Here is a 21,689-nt window from a genome sequence, read left to right as displayed (position 1 = left end):
TACATGACAACATGAACATATTAACATTGATTTATAATCAAGTGCATAATGCACACAGCTTTGTGTCGTCCTACAAGATTACATCTGCTTATGAACATTTTGTTTTTTTACTGTGGATAAGAAAAGAGTCCAGAGGGTTGTGAGTTTGAGTGGACAGATGTATAGCCTACAGATCATAGCCATAGTCTCTCTCTTGCCTCGCCTGAGTTGCATCACAACTTTATTTCAGGATTTGACCTCTTTTGATGACAGCCAGCCACATGGTCCTGTTAAATATGTATGCATTTATAAGAGAGTAAACATGTAAAGTTATTTCCCCATCTTAAAATACTTGGAATCAAGCCCTAAGCCACACATGACTTAGGCTTTCTATGTTTCCGTGTGGTGGGAAGTCAACATGCTGATGTCATACATGTTTCTGTATGTTAGACATGTACAGAATATTTGTGAAGAGGAGTCAAAATACATCGGAGCATAGGAAAGTCCTCTGTATTGACTTGGAGCCAATGGTATCATGCCTCCTGACATAATCACAATTCATCAGAATAGAGCCTTCAGGCGTCACTACAGAACCGGGTTCGATCCCGGGCTGTGTCCCAGCCGGCTGCGTCGTCCGGGTTAGGGGAGGGTTTGCATGCACGCTGACACAGTCCCCAGTTGTATGGTGTTTCCTCTGACACATTGCTGCAGCTGGCTTCCGGGTTAAGCGAGCATTGTGTCAAGAAGCAGTACGGCTTAGCAGGATCGTGTTTCGGGGGGAACGCATGGCTCTCAATCTTTGCCTGTCCCGAGTATTTTAAGATGGGGAAATAACTTTACATGTTTACTCTCTTATAAATGCATACATATTTAACAGGACCATGTGGCTGGCTGTCATCAAAAGAGGTCAAATCCTGAAATAAAGTTGTGATGCAACTCAGGCGAGGCAAGAGAGAGACTATGGCTATGATCTGTAGGCTATACATCTGTCCACTCAAACTCACAACCCTCTGGACTCTTTTCTTATCCACAGTAAAAAAACAAAATGTTCATAAGCAGATGTAATCTTGTAGGACGACACAAAGCTGTGTGCATTATGCACTTGATTATAAATCAATGTTAATATGTTCATGTTGTCATGTAGCATTTCTATCCAGAATGAAGATGTTTTTTTTTGGTTGCAAAACCAAAAAATGCAGCGATGGGACAAGACTGTAACTGTCAATTGAATATCACGAAGTTGGGGAGAAAAATAGGTAAAAGAGGTAAAAAGAAATAAAGAAATAAAAAGGAGACTTCAGAAGGACCTAATTTACCAACAGACCTTTCAGAGGGTTGGTGGCGTGGCTCAGTGCTATAGGTTGAGGTTGAGGGTATGGTCAATGCCAGTGGTAGAACTTGAGTGCATGTACTTTCAAAGGATACATTGGTCCTCACGTCCACTCAAACACTCCAAGGCATATTTGTCCCCATATGATGATGTCATTCATCTAACAAGATCATATTACATGATGTCATTACCTGGTTAGATCATGTTCCATGTGTGGGTCGGTAAAATGAGTAAATGATGAATCAATGGGAGGAGGTGAGGCATGCTGGGAAAAGGAGAGTGGAGTGAGAGATCAGAGAGGACGTAATAGGAAGAGACAAGAACAATGGGAGGATGAATAGAAGGGCAGAACGGGTTTCCATAAAGTGAGATGAGAGAGGGAGATAGGGAGGGAAGAATGAAAGGAAAGAGAGAGAGCACTGGAGAGAGTGAGTGAGAAGAAGTGATGCATAACTAACAAAGAAGTTATGATGCTATAAGTTAACTGGGAACATGTTAGATAAGGCTTCAGGGAATATTCTTGGAAAGTTACCATGGACGGACCTGAAGTGCTCATATAAATCAAATCAAATCAACGTTTATTTGTCGAGTACCCAGATTAGCAGATGTTGAAGCAGGTGCAGCGTAATGCTTGTGTTCCAGCAGTGCAGTACATTTCTAACAGTACAATACTAGTAAACAAATAAGAAACATCAGAAACATCAGAAACATCAGAACATGCAGGATCGGAACGAGCATGTTAGAGTCCAGAACATTTATATGATGTAGTAAGTGAAATCAATCAGTATTGCATGGGTCCCTAACCCTAATCCTAACCCTAACCCTAACCCTAGCTTAATTTCCATATCCTGGTTCAATCCGAACCCTCGCCTCAACCCTAACCCTAACTCGAGCTTCATGTTCATATCCTGGTTCAATCCGAACCCTCGCCTCAACCCTAACCCTAACCCTAGCTTCATGTCCACAACCTGGTTCCATCCTAACCCTCAACCCTAACCCTAACCCTAGCTTCATGTCCACAACCTGGTTCCATCCTAACCCTCAACCCTAACCCTAACCCGAGCTTCATGTCCACAACCTGGTTCAATCCTAACCCTCGCCTCAACTCTAACCTTAACCCAAGTTCAAACCCTAACACTAGCTACATGTCTAAAATCCTCCCTTCATGTCTAAAACCCTTCAGACATTGACATTTTTCTAATATTTCATTCAAGGAAAATACTACCACCAGAGTGGACTCAAAAAAATCCACCTTTTCTTGAAAGGTTACAGGTCTATTTGCCCCAAATGAGAATTACCATTTGCTCACTGACGGACTGAAGGAAAGAGGCGGGAAGAAAAGGTTAGCCTTCCGCCACATATTAAGTAGCGCTAGCACGAGCCTGACCTTTCTAGCATCGATTCCCACCCAAATACCAGCGCTGTTATTGTAGCCATGGAGATGAAGATAGGGGCGAGTCACGGATCAGTGCACAGGCCCTCGCTGGCTTTCACTTACCGTAATGAGCCGCATTAATGTGGAGGTTTCACACACACACACACACACACACACACACACACACACACACACACACACACACACACACACACACACACACACACACACACACACACACACACACACACACACACACACTCTCTCAAATGCGTTGTTGAAATCTGATATTTCTTACATCTAAGCTACAATCAGTCTGTGACTCACACTGCCTTCCCCTCTATCCATATCTAGGTTAGACTGACTGGAATTGTGGGTACGAATGACTTATCGCTGGCCTGAAGGTCAACTGACCAAGGCTTTGGTGGAGAAGTCGACTACATCATGACATTATGAGCACAGTGATCATCGACCTATTGGAAAGAGTTACATAATCGCTACTTCCCAACTGGCACCCTATTCCCTACCTAGTGAACTACAATTGACCAGAGCAGAATGATGGCTCACTACTTTAATATCATCATCCAGGTCAGTTCTAGTGGGTTTGAGTAGAAGTGGAAGGGGAGAATATGAAAACAACAAAATACATCATCCTATGCTGAGAAGGATAGAGGGGTAAATAGCATCTAAATCATTTACATACCTGTAATATTGATAACATTCGTTGGCACTAATCACCTTTTGAAGTCAGGATAATGACATGGTGTTGTTGGAAGCTTAAACAGGCCAATTAAAAACAGACTATTTTGAAAAGCAATCGAAATGCGACTTGGGGACTTATTTTTTTAAATGTATTATTCAAAGGTAGCCCATATTACGGGATTTCTTGAAATATAGCCTGATAGCTACGCCATCGTTTGTTTGTTTTATCGCATTGTTCTGCTTCAGTGAAGTAACGGTCTAAGAAGTGATCAGGCATTCTACACAGCAGCCGTATTGTTTTGTTATCCCTCGGTGTCACAAATAGCACTCTATTCCCTATATAGTGCACTACTTTTGACCAGAGCCCTGTGCCTTGGGTAAAAGTAGTGCACTAAATAGGGAATAGGGTATCATTTGGAATGTAGACCCGTCTTGTTGATGGACACGCAGAAGACTCCCAAACACATTCATATAAATCCCCTCTGAAATGCTAATCTGCTTGGTCTGTTCTCTGTGTCTGTCATGTTTATCGTCTGTAGTACATCTCTTGGACTTTGTCTTTGTTCACAGAGCACTTTATATGCCTCGGTATGTTATAGGATTCAAACCCAAGTACTCACACTTTTAAAAGATGAAGAAAGCTATAAAATACATGTATTATTCATAGGATATATTTATTGTTATTGTCTTAGTTTGCAATCTTCTGACTTTTAGTGAAGTGAGAGAGTGTGATATCGTCAAAAGACTAATGGTGTGACTAAAGGGATTTAAAGTCTAGGGGTGTGTCCCAAATGGCACCCTATTCCCTATGTAGTGCCCTACTTTTGACCAAAGCCCTTTGGGGCACATCTTTATCCCTCTGGGAAAGCTTGATGCTGCAACTTCTAAGCACTTCAACCCAATAGGGGCACATGATACAGACATTGAACTATGTCCTGCTCAATGCCCACTCTGATCCTCCTCAACCCAGATTAATTCACAGAATGTCAAATTCAAAATACTTCAGACCTCTTTACCTCTTATATCAGTTCTCATAGGCAACTGAAAGCTGACAGTAGAGATACTGTCCAGCACCAAATGCTACTGAGAACTCTCTACAGTCTGTGTGCCTCCCAAATGGCAACCTATACCCTAAAGATTGCTTGGTTGTATGGAATTGGTCGCTTAGTTGGGTTATTTTCTTTAAAAGAACCCAAAGATTTTGGTTGTTAATGCTGGGTTATTGATGCTGGGTCAGGTGTGTGGGGTGTGGCTTTCAGATAGTTATTTTTGTCCACCCATTAGAGTAAATGTTATTCCGGTTCATCTGTTCTGTTGTATTGTTATTACATGTTAAGGTTGAACACCAACACTTTTGTAGCTTTAATTTGACTTATAAAGTGAAGGAGTTCCTCAATAACCTATGCATATACCAATGTTAGGATAGTTACTACTGTTACAATTAGCAATCAGCAATGTTACTATTTATTCTATTAGAATATGTAATATGCATAAATATTCAAGGAACATGTACATTTGAAGTGTACAAGCTTAACAGGATGAACAAGAATAACATTTACTCTCATGGGGCACAAATATTAGTATCTGAAAGCCACACCTCTAAGTCACGCCTCCTGAAAATAATTTATGGATTACATTAAAAAAGACTCAGTTGCTGGGTCAACTCAGCATGAAAGTGAATAAAAATCCATTTTACAGTGTCTTGCAAAAGTATTCACCCCCTTGGTGTTTTTCCTATTTTGTATTACAACCTGTAATTTAAATTGATTTTTATTTGGATTTCATGTAATGGACCTACACAAAATAGTCCAAATTGGTGAAGTAAAATTTTTAAAAATTACTTGTTTAAAAAAAATCTAAAAATAAAAAACGGAAAAGTGGTGCAAGCATATGTATTCACCCCCTTTGCTATTAAGCCCCTAAATAAGATCTGGTGCAACCAATTACCTTCAGAAGTCACATAGTTAGTTAAATAAAGCCCACCTGTGTGCAATCCAAGTGTCACATGATCTGTCAAATGATCTCAGTATATACCGTGAGGGAAAACAAGTATTTGATCCCCTGCTGATTTTGTACGTTTGCCCACTGACAAAGAAATGATCAGTCTATAATTTAAATGGTAGGTTTATTTGAACAGTGAGAGACAGAATAACAACAACAAAAATCCAGAAAAACGCATGTCAAAAATGTTATAAAATGATTTTCATTTTAATGAGGGAAATAAGTATTTGACCCCTCTGCAAAACATGACTTAGTAGTTGGTGGCAAAACCCTTGTTGGCAATCACAGAGGTCAGACGTTTCTTGTAGTTGGCCACCAGGTTTGCACACATCTCAGGAGAGATTTTGTCCCACTCCTCTTTGCAGATCTGCTCCAAGTCATTAAGGTTTCTAGGCTGACGTTTGGCAACTCGAACCTTCAGCTCCCTCCACAGATTTTCTATGGGATTAAGGTCTGGAGACTGGCTAGGCCACTCCAGGACCTTAATGTGCTTCTTCTTGAGCCACTCCTTTGTCGCCTTGGCCGTGTGTTTTGGGTCATTGTCATGCTGGAATACCCATCCACGACCCATTTTCAATGCCCTGGCTGAGGGATATGACGATATGACGATTTGACGGTCCATCGTCCCTTTGATGCGGTGAAGTTGTCCAGTCCCCTTAGCATAAAAACACCCCCAAAGCATAATTTTTCCACCTCCATGTTTGACGGTGGGGATGGTGTTCTTGGGGTCATAGGCAGCATTCCTCCTCCTCCAGGCGAGTTGAGTTGATGCCAAAGAGCTCCATTTTGGTCTCATCTGACCACAACACTTTCACCCAGTTGTCCTCTGAATCATTCAGATGTTCATTGGCAAACTTCAGATGGGCATGTATATGTGCTTTCTTGAGCAGGGGGACCTTGCGGGCGCTGCAGGATTTCAGTCATTCACGGCGTAGTGTGTTACCAATTGTTTTCTTGTGACTATGGTCCCAGCTGCCTTGAGATCATTGACAAGATCCTCCCGTGTAGTTCTGGGCTGATTCCTCACCGTTCTCATGATCATTGCAACTCCACGAGGTGAGATCTTGCATGGAGCCCCAGGCCGAGGGAAATTGACAGTTCTTTTGTGTTTCTTCCATTTGCGAATAATCACACTAACTGTTGTCACCGTCTCACCAAGCTGCTTGGCGATGGTCTTGTAGCCCATTCCAGCCTTGCGTAGGTCTACAATCTTGTCCCTGACATGCTTGGAGAGCTCTTTGGTCTTGGCCATGGTGGAGAGTTTGGAATCTGATTGATTGATTGCTTCTGTGGACAGGTGTCTTTTATACAGGTAACAAGCTGAGATTAGGAGCACTCCCTTTAAGAGTGTGCTCCTAATCTCAGCTCATTACCTGTATAAAAGACACCTGGGAGCCAGATATCTTTCTGATTGAGAGGGGATCAAATACTTATTTCCCTCATTAAAATGCAAATCAATTTATAACATTCTTTACATGCGTTTTTTTCCTGGATTTTTTTGTTGTTATTCTGTCTCCCACTGTTCAAATAAACCTACCATTAAAATTATAGACTGATCATTTCTTTGTCAGTGGGCAAACGTACAAAATCAGCAGGGGATCAAATACTTTTTCCCCTCACTGTATACACCTGTTCTGAAAGGCCCCAGAGTCTGCAACACCACTAAGCAAGGTGCACCACCAAGCAAGCGGCACAATGAAGACCATGGAGCTCTCCAAACAGGTCAGGGACAAAGTTGTGGAGAAGCACAGATCAGGGTTGGGTAATGAAAAAATATCCAAAACTTTGAACATCTCACGGAGCAACATTATATCCATTATTAAAAAATGGAAAGAATATGGCACCTCAACAAACCTGCCAAAAGAAGGCCGCCCACCAAAACTCCTGGACCAGGCAAGGAGGGCATTAATCAGAGAGGCAACAAAGAGACCAAAGATAACCCTGAAGGAGCTGCAAAGCTCCACAGCGGAGATTGGAGTATCTGTCCATAGGACCACTTTAAGTTGTACACTCCACAGAGCTGGGTTTTACAGAAGAGTGTCCAGGAAAAAATAAGAAAACACGTTTGGTGTTCGCCAAAAGGCATGTGGGAGACTCCCCAAACATATGGAAGAAGGTACTCTGGTCAGATGAGACTAAAATTGAGCTTTTTGGCCATCAAGGAAAATGCTATGTCTGGCGCAAACCCAACACCTCTCATCACCCTGAGAATACCATCAACACAGTGAAGCATGGTGGCGGCAGCATCATGCTGTGGGGATGTTTTTCATTGGCAGGGACTGGGAAACTGGTCAGAATTGAAGGAATGATGGATGGCGCTAAATACAGGGAAATTCTTGACGGAAACCTGTTTCAGTCTTCCAGAGATTTGAGACTGGGACTGAGGTTCACCTTCCAGCAGGACAATTACCCTAAGCATACTGATAAAGCAACACTCGAGTGGTTTAAGGGGAAACATTTAAATGTCTTAGAATGGCCTAGTCAAAGCCCAGACCTCAATCCAATTGAGAATCTGTGGTATGACTTAAAGATTGCTGTACACCAGCGGAACCCATCCAACTTGAAGGAGCTGGAGCAGTTTTGCCTTGAAGAATGGGCAAAAATCCCAGTGGCTAGATGTACCAAGTTTATAGAGTCATACCCCAAGAGACTTGCAGCTGTAATTGCTGTAAAAGGTAGCTCTACAAAGTATTGACTTTGGGGGGGGTGAATAGTTATGCACGCTCAAGTTTTCAGTTTTTTTGTCTTATTTCTTGTTTGTTTCACAATTTAAAAAAATTGCATCTTCAAAGTGGTAGGCATGTTGTGTAAATCAAATGATACAACCCCCCCAAAAATCTATTTTAATTTCAGGTTGTAAGACAACAACATAGGAAAAATGCCAAGGGGTTGAATACTTTCACAAGCTACTATTTGGTTAAATCAACCCATGTTTGGGTATTCCAAACGCAACCCAACTGGCTGGTCAAAATAAGCCAGTGTGTGTTCTGTCCAATATTTACCCAGCCCTGGGTTACCAAATAACCCACATTGGATTGTTTTTAGCACACCATTTTTTTGCGCATATAGGGGGGGCTCATAGGGCTTTGGTCAAAAGTGGTGCAGGACAGTATATAGGGAACAGGTTGGCATTTGGGACTCTGTCTGTACAGTGGGTTGAATTATGAGCCAGAATAACCATAGGGCTTTACGTAACCATCAGTCCCTTAGAGACGTGATGCTCGCTGACCTTTGTTAATTGTGGCCTATGTGTGTGGGTGGGTGGGCCTGCGTATATAGCCGGTTGAGTTGGAGGAAAGTGATATGTCTCACACACACTCTCCTCTCTTTCAACATTACTCTCTCCTCCTCTCCTCCTTCTCCCTGTCTCTTCTTCTCTCCCCCCGTTGGAGTGGGGACCTTGTCCAGGAGAGAAAAGAGGAACTACAGTGTGTGTGTCACAGGAGGCTGCTGAGGGGAGGATGGATCATAATAATGGCTGTAACGTAGCAAATGGAATGGCATCAACCGCAGTTACTCACAAGTGGGATACTCAAGGGAGACTGAATGTTTACCAATAACTGCACCCTGACCGTGCCACTCCCACCATCTTATCCATGTGCCTTAGAAAAACAACCAGCACTCTCTGATGCAGCAGGGGATTTACATTTAACATCAAATCTCCAAACAACGAGTGTGGAAGTGTGGAAAATAAAGAGATATTAAGTCAAAATGGATTCGGCCTGACCTCCATGAAGTTAAAAGATGTTCTGTATTGTGCTGTAATCCCTGATTTGTACTCTATTTGTTTTTTGACTTTTGATTTGTTATTATGAGTATTGGACCAGCTGGGCATATGGCTCAGCAGACTCAAATCTCATTTTTGTCAGAATTTAGGACGAGTGAAGGATTAAGATCATAACAAACCTTGTGGCGTCAGCATCCTCCTATGGGTGTGTCCCTGTGCCCAGTGGTACCCTATTCCCTTTATAGTGCACTACTTTTAACCAGAGCCCTTGTCAAAAGTAGTGCACTATACAGGGGATAGGACGCCATTTGTAATGCAGCCTCTAGCTCTGAACAGACTGGCATACCATCAGATCGACCGTGTGTGGTGAAGAAAATATCAGCTCTCTTTCTGCTAAATTAACCCTGTGGTCTGATAGACCGAGAGCCCCAACACCACTCTGACAGAAAGATACAGGTTCGAACTCAGTAAACTGTTCACACATTTTATTTACTATTACACGATACACTAGCCTGGTCCCAGATCTGTTTGTGCTTGGCCTGACAATTACCATAGGAGTTGGCAAAACAGCACAGACAGATCTGGAACCAGGCTAACGACACACTACATATAACTGAACATATATACTATATGAAGTGTCCTATATCATTATTATTTATCTATATTCAGCAGGCATGGTACTAAATAAATCATATAATGCTTTAAAAACAACCAAAGTACAGTAGTAGCAGATAGTGTAATGAATCAAAGAAAAGGGTCTGTGTTACATTTCACTAAGCACAGGAGGTACTGGAACATTCCTTTACTACTAGATTACAGTTTGTCTAATTACAGTATAATTACAATAGATTTACCATTAGGAATAAAAGCTTTGTTTAATAATCGTTACCAGGCTTGTAAGAACAAACTAGGCCCACAGCCACTTACCCTGCAGTAACCACACCCCTCTCTGCTTTGCACACTCCTTTGATTAGGCCAGGCCATTGACTAGTGCATTAAAACTCAGCATTTGGCTGAGTTACAAAGCCATGAATAAAGACTGAAAAGACACATTCAGTAGAAGGCAGAGCCAAGAGTGCAGAGGCAGCCGAGCTGCAGCACCTGCAGCTTTTCACTTCCCTTTAATATGATGTGCTAGTGTTGATATGATGTGTAAGTGTTGCACTGAAGAGCCCCAGATTTCAGGTCTGAAGTGAAGAAGAAGAAGAAGAAGAAGATGGAAATGTGTCTGAGCCGAATGAAGAAAGCATACTGAATGCTGCATCCTGGCGGGCGGATGGCAGTCGTGACAACCTAGAGCAGTGGATTGGTTGTGGATGTATAGTGATTTGTAAAGCTTGGGTGGGCAAACGTCTTGGAAGGGAAAGAGCTCATAGAGCTTGGCACAACTTTGATTCCCTGCTACTGTAGTCAAGCTTGAGCGAGAGTCATCCCCACTCCCCACGCAAAGCAATATGCTTTGGTCAATAACAGTCAGGGACAAAGTGGGAAGAAAAAGGGGTGAGGATTCTTGGAGGGATGAGAGCTTGTTTTGTTTTATTTTGTTTTGTGTCGGTTCTTTTCAATGTTAACATTTTACTGCAGTGGGCAAAATCATGGTCACACAGGGTGATTCTTGGTGGTCTTAAACAAATATACTATGAAACAAAAGTATATACTTCACACACATGGTTATGGACTTTAGAAAAGAGAAGACACCTGTACCATGTCAGAAATAGAGTTTAAATGTATTCAATTTTGAGTTTGCATCCCAACATTACACTTTATATACATCAAAAAACACTGAAATATAACAAAACTGTTTGAGATAGAAACACAGGATTTAAAAAAATATATATACATATATAATCTTTATTAACTATGAAATTATGATAAATATGAATAACATGAGGCCAAAGAGGTCGCTTTTGGTCATTGACTGCAGGAAAGGGCTACAGAGCCACTGAACACTGTTGCTCATTAGAAAAACAATATTTCAGTCTTGGAGGTGTTTATTGACCTATTTCAATGCATCAAAATCCCCAGAATGAATCTAGGATAACACAAGAAGTCAGTAATGACGAGGATGTTTTAGTTGCTTCCTTTTACATCTATCCAAGGTGTTTGGTGCAGTATTTCTCAAGTTACAAAATACGGTTGGGCTGCTGGGCAGGTCTGTCTCATTATGCTATTGGATAGAGAGCAGTCACTGCAGCTGTTAACCCCATGTTAGTGGGCAAATGGACATCATCAAATCAACACCAAACCTTAATTTTCCCGTTGTGACACACAGATGTTCCCAACTCCGTTTTAGACGAGACTGACTTTATGACCAAAATTATCCTATTTACACATTGTAGTCAAGTTTAACACTAGAATAACTGTTTATGACTCATATCGATGCCACATAGGCCGTTTTCAAAGGGATCCGTTGCTTGTTAGAGGCAGTCCCTCTTCAAGGGATATTAACAGATGAGGGAAAGCTGCTTTAAGGATGACCCCTGATCACAACGCTGACCTCTGGCTGCCCTATGAGGGATTTCAGCTTATTGCAGAGGCACAATCCGTCTTGAGTGTCAGTGAATGACATTGGCTGTCACACATTCCTTTGTGCGTACACTACCGATTGAAAGTTTTAGAACATCTACTTATTTAAGGGTTTTTCTTTATTTTTACTATTTTCTGCATTGTAGAATAATAGTGAAGACATCAAAACTCAAAATCAAAATTCCCTGAAATGAAGATTCACTCCAGGACCAGAGATGTGGCCAGTTGCGCTACATTTCTGATTCCTCTCCTTGCCAATTACATGCCAATCTTGTCTCTTCTTCCTTATTAGGACAAGCAGGCAGGCAGGCAGGCATTGGTTCCTCAGATCAGAGGAGCTGGGTGAGAGGAACAAGCAACAGGTTTTTAGTTTATTTCGACGCCATCTGCGGATGCCAACGATAGAAGAAACGGCTTGGTGGGTCAGACACAGTTTGAATCTGGGAGAGAAAGCTGGCGTTTGCTGTGGACTGGAAGCCAGGGAGGAACTGCACTTTAAACACTGCCTAAGCCTGAAAGAAAACATTAATGAAATGAGGAAGGGAAAGTTATACCGGGACTGATAAATGATTTCCTGAATTAGGTCAGTTTTGATAGGGATTGATTTCTGCTTTAGGGATGGAAGGAAAAAGGCATCCTTTTGATAGCCTGGTCCCAGATCTGTTTGTGCTATAATGTCAACTTCTTGTCATGCCAAACATGTAATGTTTGATATAATGTCATGTGTTGACCTTCAGAAGAAAAGAGAGAACAGCACAGGGGGTTTGAACCTGCTCAGAGTGTAAGAGAGACCACACATTTGCTCGTAGTCAATGTGAAAGGTGCAGGCCAAGGAGGTGTGGCTGTGGCCCCGGTGCAGTACAGCACTACAGTCCCTCTCTGCTCTCAGACTGATGGGCCAGAGCACTCATTTCCTTAGAGAGAGAGAGAGAGAGAGAGAGAGAGCGAGAGGGAGAGAGAGAGAGAGGGGGACAGAGAGAGAATGTATGGCCATATTAGAGACACATATTTCCCTCAGATTACGCAGACCCACAAAGAATTTGAAAACAAATCCAATTTTGATAAACTCCCATATCTATTGAGTGAAATAACACAGTGTGCAATCACAGCAGCAAGATTTGTGACCTGTTGCCACAAGAAAAGGGCAACCAGTGAAGAACAAACACCATTGTAAATACAACCCATATTATTTATTTTCCCTTTTTTACTTTAACTATTGCACATCATTACAACACTGTATGTAGACATAATATGACATTTGAAATGTCTTTATTCTTTTGGAACTTGTGTGAGTGTTATATTTAATGTTAACTATTTATTGTTTATTTCACTTTTGTTTTATCCATTTCACTTGCTTTGGCAATGTAAACATATGTTTCCCATGCCAATAAAGCCCCTTGAATTGAATTAACAGAGATCACAGCAGCAAGATTTGTGACCTGTTGTCACAAGAAAAGGGCAAACAGTGAAGAACAAACCACATTGTAAATACAACCCATATTTATGTTTATTTATATTCCCTTTTGTACTTTAACTATTTGCACACAATATGACATTTAATATGTCTTTATTATTTTGGAACTTTTGTGAGTGTAATGCTTGCTGTTATTTTTTTAAATACATTTTTTATTGTTTATTAAAATTGTGTTTATTATCTATTTCACTTGCTTTGGCAATGTAAACATATGTTTCCCATACCAATAAAGAGACAGCGACAGAGACAGAGACATAAAGAGAGAGAGATAAAGAGAGAGAGAAAACGCCAAAATGGCCCTTCATCCCACCCCTTCCACATGCTCGCTCGCACGCACCCACACACGCGCAAACACTTATTAAATTACCTGTCTGCCTTTATTATGGGTCCAGTATTTTACATTTATGTGATATGGCAAACAAAACATTTGCCTTCCAGTGACCGGCTGTCTGCCGTAGAGGCAACAAGATCTCACAGTCTCATTTCAGTATTCAATATTTGTCAATGGTTAGGTTTAGGCATTCATTCCGACTGGTTAAGGTAAGGGTTAAGGTTTGGGGTAGGATTAAAACAGAAAAAAAAATGAGTGCTTAGCACTGGGATTGAACCAGCAATCTTCTGAGCTGGGGCATGTGGTTTATGCCCTTCCTCTATCCCCTTCTACAATGTCCTAGCAAGCCGCCAGCCTACTAGATGGTAATAGGTGCTCACGTTGCCCCTAGTGGACGGCGGTGTTGAATTGTCAACAACTATGATGAAAAATACTTGTCAACTACCTATTTTTTCCTGACTAAAACTATGACAATAACGAGACCAGATGCCCTGGATAAAAAAATTATAACTATATTGACATGAACCTCCGTTTCATCTGTTTTGTCCAATCCTAAGGAGGCGTGCATGCAGAATATTTCATGCAATCCTCCCATTGGCAGAGTTGACATCTTTCAGTTGCATGGTCTGGTTGAGCTGCTCTGCCCAGCTCTCCCACACAGCTCCCAGGTGGTCACTTCAGTCACTCATCAATCTTTTGATCTGATGCGAAGCTAGGACACTTGACTTGTAACTAACCTCAACTAGAATCAATGTTTACTCTCTCTCTTGCTTTTTTCGCATCAAAAGCTTTATTTTCCCATGTATGCTGTATCCATTCATCTGTGTTGCCGCAGTCCGCAAATGCGAGTTGTGGTTGCTTTTTTCCTATAGGAAAAACGAATGCTATTTGTTGAATATTAGGAGTACAGTTATACTTCTGTCGTTTTTGTACGTCTCAATTCTCCCCTTTTCAAGGAAACCCCTTTTATTGAGCACCCTTGACGGATATAATCGGGAGAAAATCTGAGCTGTAAATGTTTAACATGTAGCCAATGCTTTATAGCCTATATGGATCATTATGGCTGGTATTGGTTACAATCTGCCACAATATCAATGTTGTCAGCTAAGCTATATGAGGGGATATTAAGCCTAGTTGGACAACGCTATCTGAATGTGCACCACAGGAGGTTGGTGGAAACTTAATTGGGGAGGAAGGGTTCGTGATAATGGCTGAGCGGAATATGTAGAAAGGTATCAAACACATCAAACACATGGTTTCCATGCGTTTGATGCCATTCTATTCACTCCATTCCTGACATTATTATGAGTCGTCCTTCCCTCACCAGCCTCCACTGATGTGCACATGATGGAAGTTAGAGGTAGCCTAAATATTCATTATTTAATATAAACAAATTCACAGACAATATTATGTGACTAAAATGGCTGCAACTAAAACTAGACAAACATTTTCCAGGGATTTAGTCAACTGATAATAACTACAACTAACGAAGGATGAAATGATTAAAATGTGACTAAGACTAAAAGGTATTTTTAAGACTAAAACTAAATCTAAAATAGCTGCCAAAATTAACAGTGGTGGACGGTATTGAAGTCATGTCCCAACGTCCTAGGGACCTGGACAGATGTTGAATATTGAAGTCGATCTTGTGTGACCTGGCTGGTAGAGGAGGGGTGTGTGTGTGTGTGTGTGTGTGTGTGTGTGTGTGTGTGTGTGTGTGTGTGTGTGTGTGTGTGTGTGTGTGTGTGTGTGTGTGTGTGCGTGTGTGTGTGTGTAAGACACAGGAAGACATCTGTCTCTGAGATCACATTAACACCACTGCTCTGCCTCCTCCCTCTGCTGCTGAGAAACAAATGGTTGGGAACAGGACCTGCCATGATGCCGGATGCTCACAGCCCTGGGTTAGTCGTGATCCCTGACATGGCTCCGCTGCTTTCAATCATTAGGCTTGACAAACATAAAGGAGGACCTGTGACTCACTCATACCTGTGCTCTTCTTTATTTCTGCCTACAAAATAAAAAAAATTAAAATGAAAAAAGACCAAAAGGTTTCTAATAGGGATGTAACGATTCATCGATACGCATCAGTCACCAATTCAGATATTACATTTACTGCAGTGGCCTAAGGAAGGTCACACAGAGTGTTTCTTGGTCGTCTTACACAAATCTACTTTGAAACAAAAGTATAGACCTCACACACATGGTTAAACAAAAAGAAGACACCTGTACCATGTCAGATATAGAGTTGAAATGTATTCAATTTTGAGGTTACATCCTAATATTACACTTTATATTCATCACAGAACACAGAACTATAATAAAAACTCTGATATAGAAACACCGGATGTTCTGCGTAGAATTTTTTTCAATTGGTTATTAAGTATAAAAAATATGAATAACATTCCACCCATGAGGCCACTATAAGGCGATTTGGACATTTGACTGCAGGAAAAGGGTAGCTACAATACAAGCGCATCGGTCCGCAGCAGATCCAAACCGATCCAACTGTAACACGCATTGTGTTGGTCCCATGTTTCATGAGCTGAAATAAAAGATGGCAGAAATTTTCCATACGCACAAAAAGCTTATTTCTCTCAAATTGTTTGCACAAATGTGTTTACATCCCTATTAGTGAGCATTTCTCCTTTGCCAAGATAATCCGTCCACCTGACAGGTGTGGCATATCAAGAAGCTAATTAGACAGCACGATTATTACACAGGTGCACTTTGTGTTGGGGCAATAAAAGGCCACTCTAAAAAATGTGCAGTTTTGTCACACAACACAATGTCACAGATGTCTCAGTTTTGAGGGAGAGTACAATTGGCATGCTGACTGCAGGAATGTACACCAGAGCTGTTGCCAGAGAATATAATGTTAATTTCTCTACCATAAGCTGCCTCCAACATCATTTTAGAGAATTTGGCAGTACATTTTAATTTTTAAAAATTTTTAGTCATTTAGCAGACGCTCTTATCCAGAGCGACTTACAGTAGTGAATGCATACATTTCATGCATAAAAAAAAAGATTTTTTGTATTGGCCCCCCCGTGGGAATCAAACCCACAACCCTGGCGTTGCACACACCATGCCAGCATTGCAAACACCATGCTCTACCAACTGAGCCACAGGGAAGACCAGTACGTCTGACAGGCCTCACAACCACAGACCACATGGAACCATGCCAGCCCAGGACCCCCTCATCTGGCTCGTCTGAGACCAGCCACCCAGACAGGTGATGAAACTGTGGGTTTGCACAACCATAGAATTTCTGCACAAACTGTCAGAAACCGTATCAGAAAACTCATCTGCACACTCATCGTACTTACCAGGGTCTTGACCTGACTGCAATTCGGCATCTTAACCGACTTCAGTTGGCAAATGCTCACCTTAGATGGCCACTGGCACGCTGAAGAAGTGTACTCTTCACAGGTGAATTCCGGTTTCAATTGTACTGGACAGATGGCATGGACAGTGTGTATGGCGTTGTGTGGGCGAGCGGTTTGCTGATGTCAAAGTTGTGAACAGAGTGCCCCATGGTGGCATTGGGGCTATAGTATGGGCAGGCATAAGCTACAGACAGCGAACACAATTGGATTTTATTGATGGCAATTTGAATGCACAGAGATACTGTGACAAGATCCTGAGGCCCATTGTCGTGCCATTCATCCACCGTCATCTCATGTTTCAGCATGATAATACACGGCCCAATGTCACACGGATCTGTACACAATTCCTGGACGCTGAAAATGTCCCAGTTCTTCAATGGCCTGCATACTCACCAGACATGTCACCCATTGAGCATGTTTGGGATGCTCTGGATCGATGTGTATGATAGTATCTGTGACCAACAGATGCATATCTGTATTCCCAGTCATGTCAAATCTATAGATTAGGGCATAAGGAATTTATTTCCATTGACTGATTTCCTTGTATGAACTGTAACTGTTCCTTATATGAACAAGTAAGTTTGCTGACAACACAACAGTGGTAGGCCTGATCACCGACAATGATGAGACAGCCTATAGGGAGGAGGTCAGAAACCTTGCAGTGTGGTGCCAGGACAACAACCTCTCCCTCAATGTGAGAAAGACAAAGACAAACTGAAAGGATGGCCTGAACAGGCCACCATTGACGGGGCTATAGTGGATCGTGTCGAGAGTTTCAAGTTCCTTGGTGTCCACATCACCAACAAACTGTCATGGTCCAAACACACCAAGACAGTCGTGAAGAGGGCAAGACAACACCTTTTCCCCCTCAGGAGACTGAAAAGATTTGGTATGGGTCCCCAGATCCTCAAAAATGTATACAGCTGCACCATTGAGAGCATCGTGACTGGTTGCATCATCGCCTGGTATGGTTACTGCTCGGCATCTGACCATAAGGCGCAACAGAGGGTATTGCGTACGGCCCAATACATCACTGCGGTCAAGCTTCCTGCCATCCAAGACCTACAGAACCAGTCAAAAGTTTGGACACACCTACTCATTCAAGAGTTTTTCTTTATTTTTACTATTTTCTACATTGTTTAATAATAGTTAAGATATCAAAACTATGAAATAACACATATGGAATCATATAGTAACCAAAATAGTGTAATGTCTATATTTGAGATTCTTCAAAGTAGCAACCCTTTGCCTTGATGACAGCTTTGCACACTCTTGGCATTCTCTCGACCAGCTTCATGAGGTAGTCACCTGGAAAGCATTTCAATTAACATGTGTGCCTTTTTAAATGTTAATTTGTCAAATTTCTTTCCTTCTTAATGCGTTTGAGCCAATCGGTTCTGTTATGAAAAGGTAAGGGTGGTATACAGAAGAAAGCCCTATTTGGTAAAAGACGAAGTCCATATTATGGCAAGAACAGCTCAAATAAGTAAAGAGAAACGATGCCGAATAACCCCAGGCAAATAGCAGTAGCCTAGTCAAACTCTGCACTGTGCCCAGCTTCACGCACTGACCAACGCAAGGTAGGCGGCCTGTTCCTGATTTTCTACATCTGCACGGCACCTTTATCATTCAAATGCTAAAATGACTTGCGTGATATTAGGCTTCATTAGTTAAGTGTAAATTGCAAGGTTATTGTTATTTATCCGCTGTTGAAAATGTTGTTTTACCGGAATAAAAGTAAGTTACCACAACTCTCATCTGGCTATACCTGCTATACCTGCTGGCATACAATAAATATATTTTATTTTAATTGTCCAGGTTCAGCATCAACAATAGTTTTGGTAGTTTTGCTTTGAACAATCCATTTATATGGTCATTTTTAGATATACAAGGTAAAGTTGATACATTAATGAGGACAGCAATCACTTTTGCGAGGTGCACTGCATTGCCGAAGTGAGAGAAAAAGAAAAGAGATCACTCCTAAAAACTTCCAAACAGTCAAAACCATTCGATTTTGAGATGGGGTGTAACGACTGACATAGAGAGGGGACCAAAGCACAGCGTGTTGATTGCTCTAAAGGAAAAATAACAAAGAGAAAAAACAAACGCGCACAGTTCTGTCATGTACATAAACTAAATAGAAGACAACTACCCACAAACACAGGTGGAAAAAAACCCTACTTAAGTATGATCTCCAATTAGAGACAACGAGGACCAGCTGCCTCTAATTGGAGATCATCCCAAAAAACAACAACATAGAAATAGAAAACTAGATCCTAAACATAGATATACAAAACATAGAAAAACACAAAACACCCCCTGTCACGCCCTGACCTACTCTACCATAGAAAATAACATCTTACTATGGTCAGGACGTGACATGGGGGTGAAATCCAAAGTTGTTCAGTGAAGATTTTAGATAATCTTGGTGGGGCAAACTCCCCCCCAGTTTCTTTCAAGAGAGGATCACTCCTAAAAACTTCCAAACAGTCAAAACCATTTAATTTTGAAATGGGGTGAAATCCAAAGTTGTCCAGTGAAGATTTTAGTAAATCTTGGTGGGGAAAACTCCCCCCCAATTTTTTTAGATGCATGCCAGCAAAGCCACTACTCAACACAACACTAAACAATACATTAATTGCACTATAACGGTGACAAACGCTGACCACAAACTGTTAGGAACTACATAAAGCTTTCCCAACAGCAGAGCTTTCTTTCCAGCACAATGGAGTGAATCCTTACCACCTCTACACTTGGCTGTCAGCGAAGCCTTGTCTGGCAGCGAAAACAATTCATTCAGTTCAATTCATTCAAACAAAACATAGCTTATATGGCTGACCATATCTCCGTGGCATATTACATAATTTATGCAGCAGCATATAAAACATTTTTGGACTCACCTTGTTGTGCGTGGCAGTCCTTTGTTTGTCAAAGTCTGTCATTAAAGAAAAAGATTTACAATTCTGAGTTGGATGACTGTTCAAAACGTATTTTCCCAGTCTGACTTCCCTGTTGCAATGCTTGCGGTTAGCCACTGTCACCAATTCCTTCCAAACAACTCATTGTTGTACTTGTGATTTCCAACTTGTTGTGTAATGTTTATGTCCAATGGCCGATGAGCACCGATACATTTTATCTGTAATTTATCTTCATTATTTATCTTCATATGACAAGTATGTAAAAGGCTTTGCCAGTAGATTGTCTACTTGATTAATGATGATGACTGCTAGCTAAGATTTTGAAAGTAAAAGTCCAATCAAAACTACTGTAGATATAACGTGATTTGACGTCATTTTATCTGCGTCCAATGACCTTGAGCCTTCTTGGAAGGGTACTTCTAACGTAACTCTATGGCAGCACCCAAAGGGCTCACATTCTTGATTTTATTTATTTTATTTCACCTTTATTTAACCAGGTAGGCTAGTTTAGCACAAGTCCTCATTTACAACTGTGACTTGGCCAAGATAAAGCAAAGCAGTTCAACACATACAACAACACAGAGTTACACATGGAATAAACAAACATACAGTCAATAATACAGTAGAAAAAGTCTATATACAATGTGTGCAAATGAGGTAAGATAAGGGAGGAAAGGCAATAAATAGGCGATGGTGGCGAAGTAATTACAATATAGCTATTAAACACTGGAATGGTAGATGTGCAGAAGATGAATGTGCAAGTGGAGATACTGGGGTGCAAAGAAGCAAGATAAATAAATGAATACAGTATGGGGATGAGGTAGTTGGATGGGCTATTTACAGATTGGCTATGTACAGGTGCAGTGATGTCTACCCTTACTAAAGGCAGGTGATGTAGTGTCCCAATGAGTGACAGAACACTGAGCCAATCACGGTGCAATGCTCCTATTTTGTGCTGGCCTGCCCCACCACCACAGAAAACACTGAGCTAGGCTGAAACACTTGTCTGTTTTTATGCAGCTTTATTAACTCAATGATGTATATTTTTTACATTGTTTGCAAATTGATATGTGATACGTATTAATGCCAAAATAACATGCAAAACAGGCAAGCCCCCCCACCAAAAAAGAAAAAATACATCTATATACATACAGTATATTATTTATTTTATTTTTACAAACAATGTGGGGCTCAAAACAAGCCACACCTGCCCTGAATGACGGGTCGCCACAGGCTATGTCATATTGATACATTACTAGCTAAAATATTTAATCTGCAAAAAGAACAAGTTAATTAGTGGGTGATGGTGATTTCAGTTCCAAAGTGGAGGGACAAAAAAAGGCTACATTGACCCCCCCTAATCTGATAGTTGTACTGGTGGTAGATGCCTAGTCTCCCTTAACCTGTTGGGTCTAGGGGGCAGCATTTGCACGTCTGGATAAAAAAAATGTACCCGATTTAATCTGGTTACTAATCCTACCCAGTAACTAGAATATGCATATACTTATTATATATGGATAGAAAACACTCTAAAGTTTCCAAAACTGTTTGAATGGTGTCTGTGAGTATAACAGAACTCATTTGGCAGGCAAAACCCTGAGACATTTTCTGACAGGAAGTGGATACCTGATGTGTTGTATTGACTTTAAACCTATCCCATTGAAAAACACAGGGGTTTAGGAATATTTTGGCACTTCCTATTGCTTCCACTAGATGTCACCAGCCTTTACAAAGTGTTTTGAGTCTTCTGGAGGGAGATCTGACCGAACAAGAGCCATGGAACGATGATGGCCCATTAGACACCTTGCGCGAGTTCATGTTGGGTACCCTCGTTCCAATACGTTATAAAAGAGTATGCATTCGTCCACCTTGAATATTATTCATGTTCTGGTTAAAAAGGCCCTAATGATTTATGCTATACAACGTTTGACATGTTTGAA

The sequence above is a fragment of the Salmo salar genome, chromosome ssa19, assembly GCF_905237065.1.
Source record: "Salmo salar chromosome ssa19, Ssal_v3.1, whole genome shotgun sequence".
NCBI lineage: Eukaryota > Metazoa > Chordata > Actinopteri > Salmoniformes > Salmonidae > Salmo > Salmo salar.
This window is presented reverse-complemented; position numbering follows the sequence as displayed.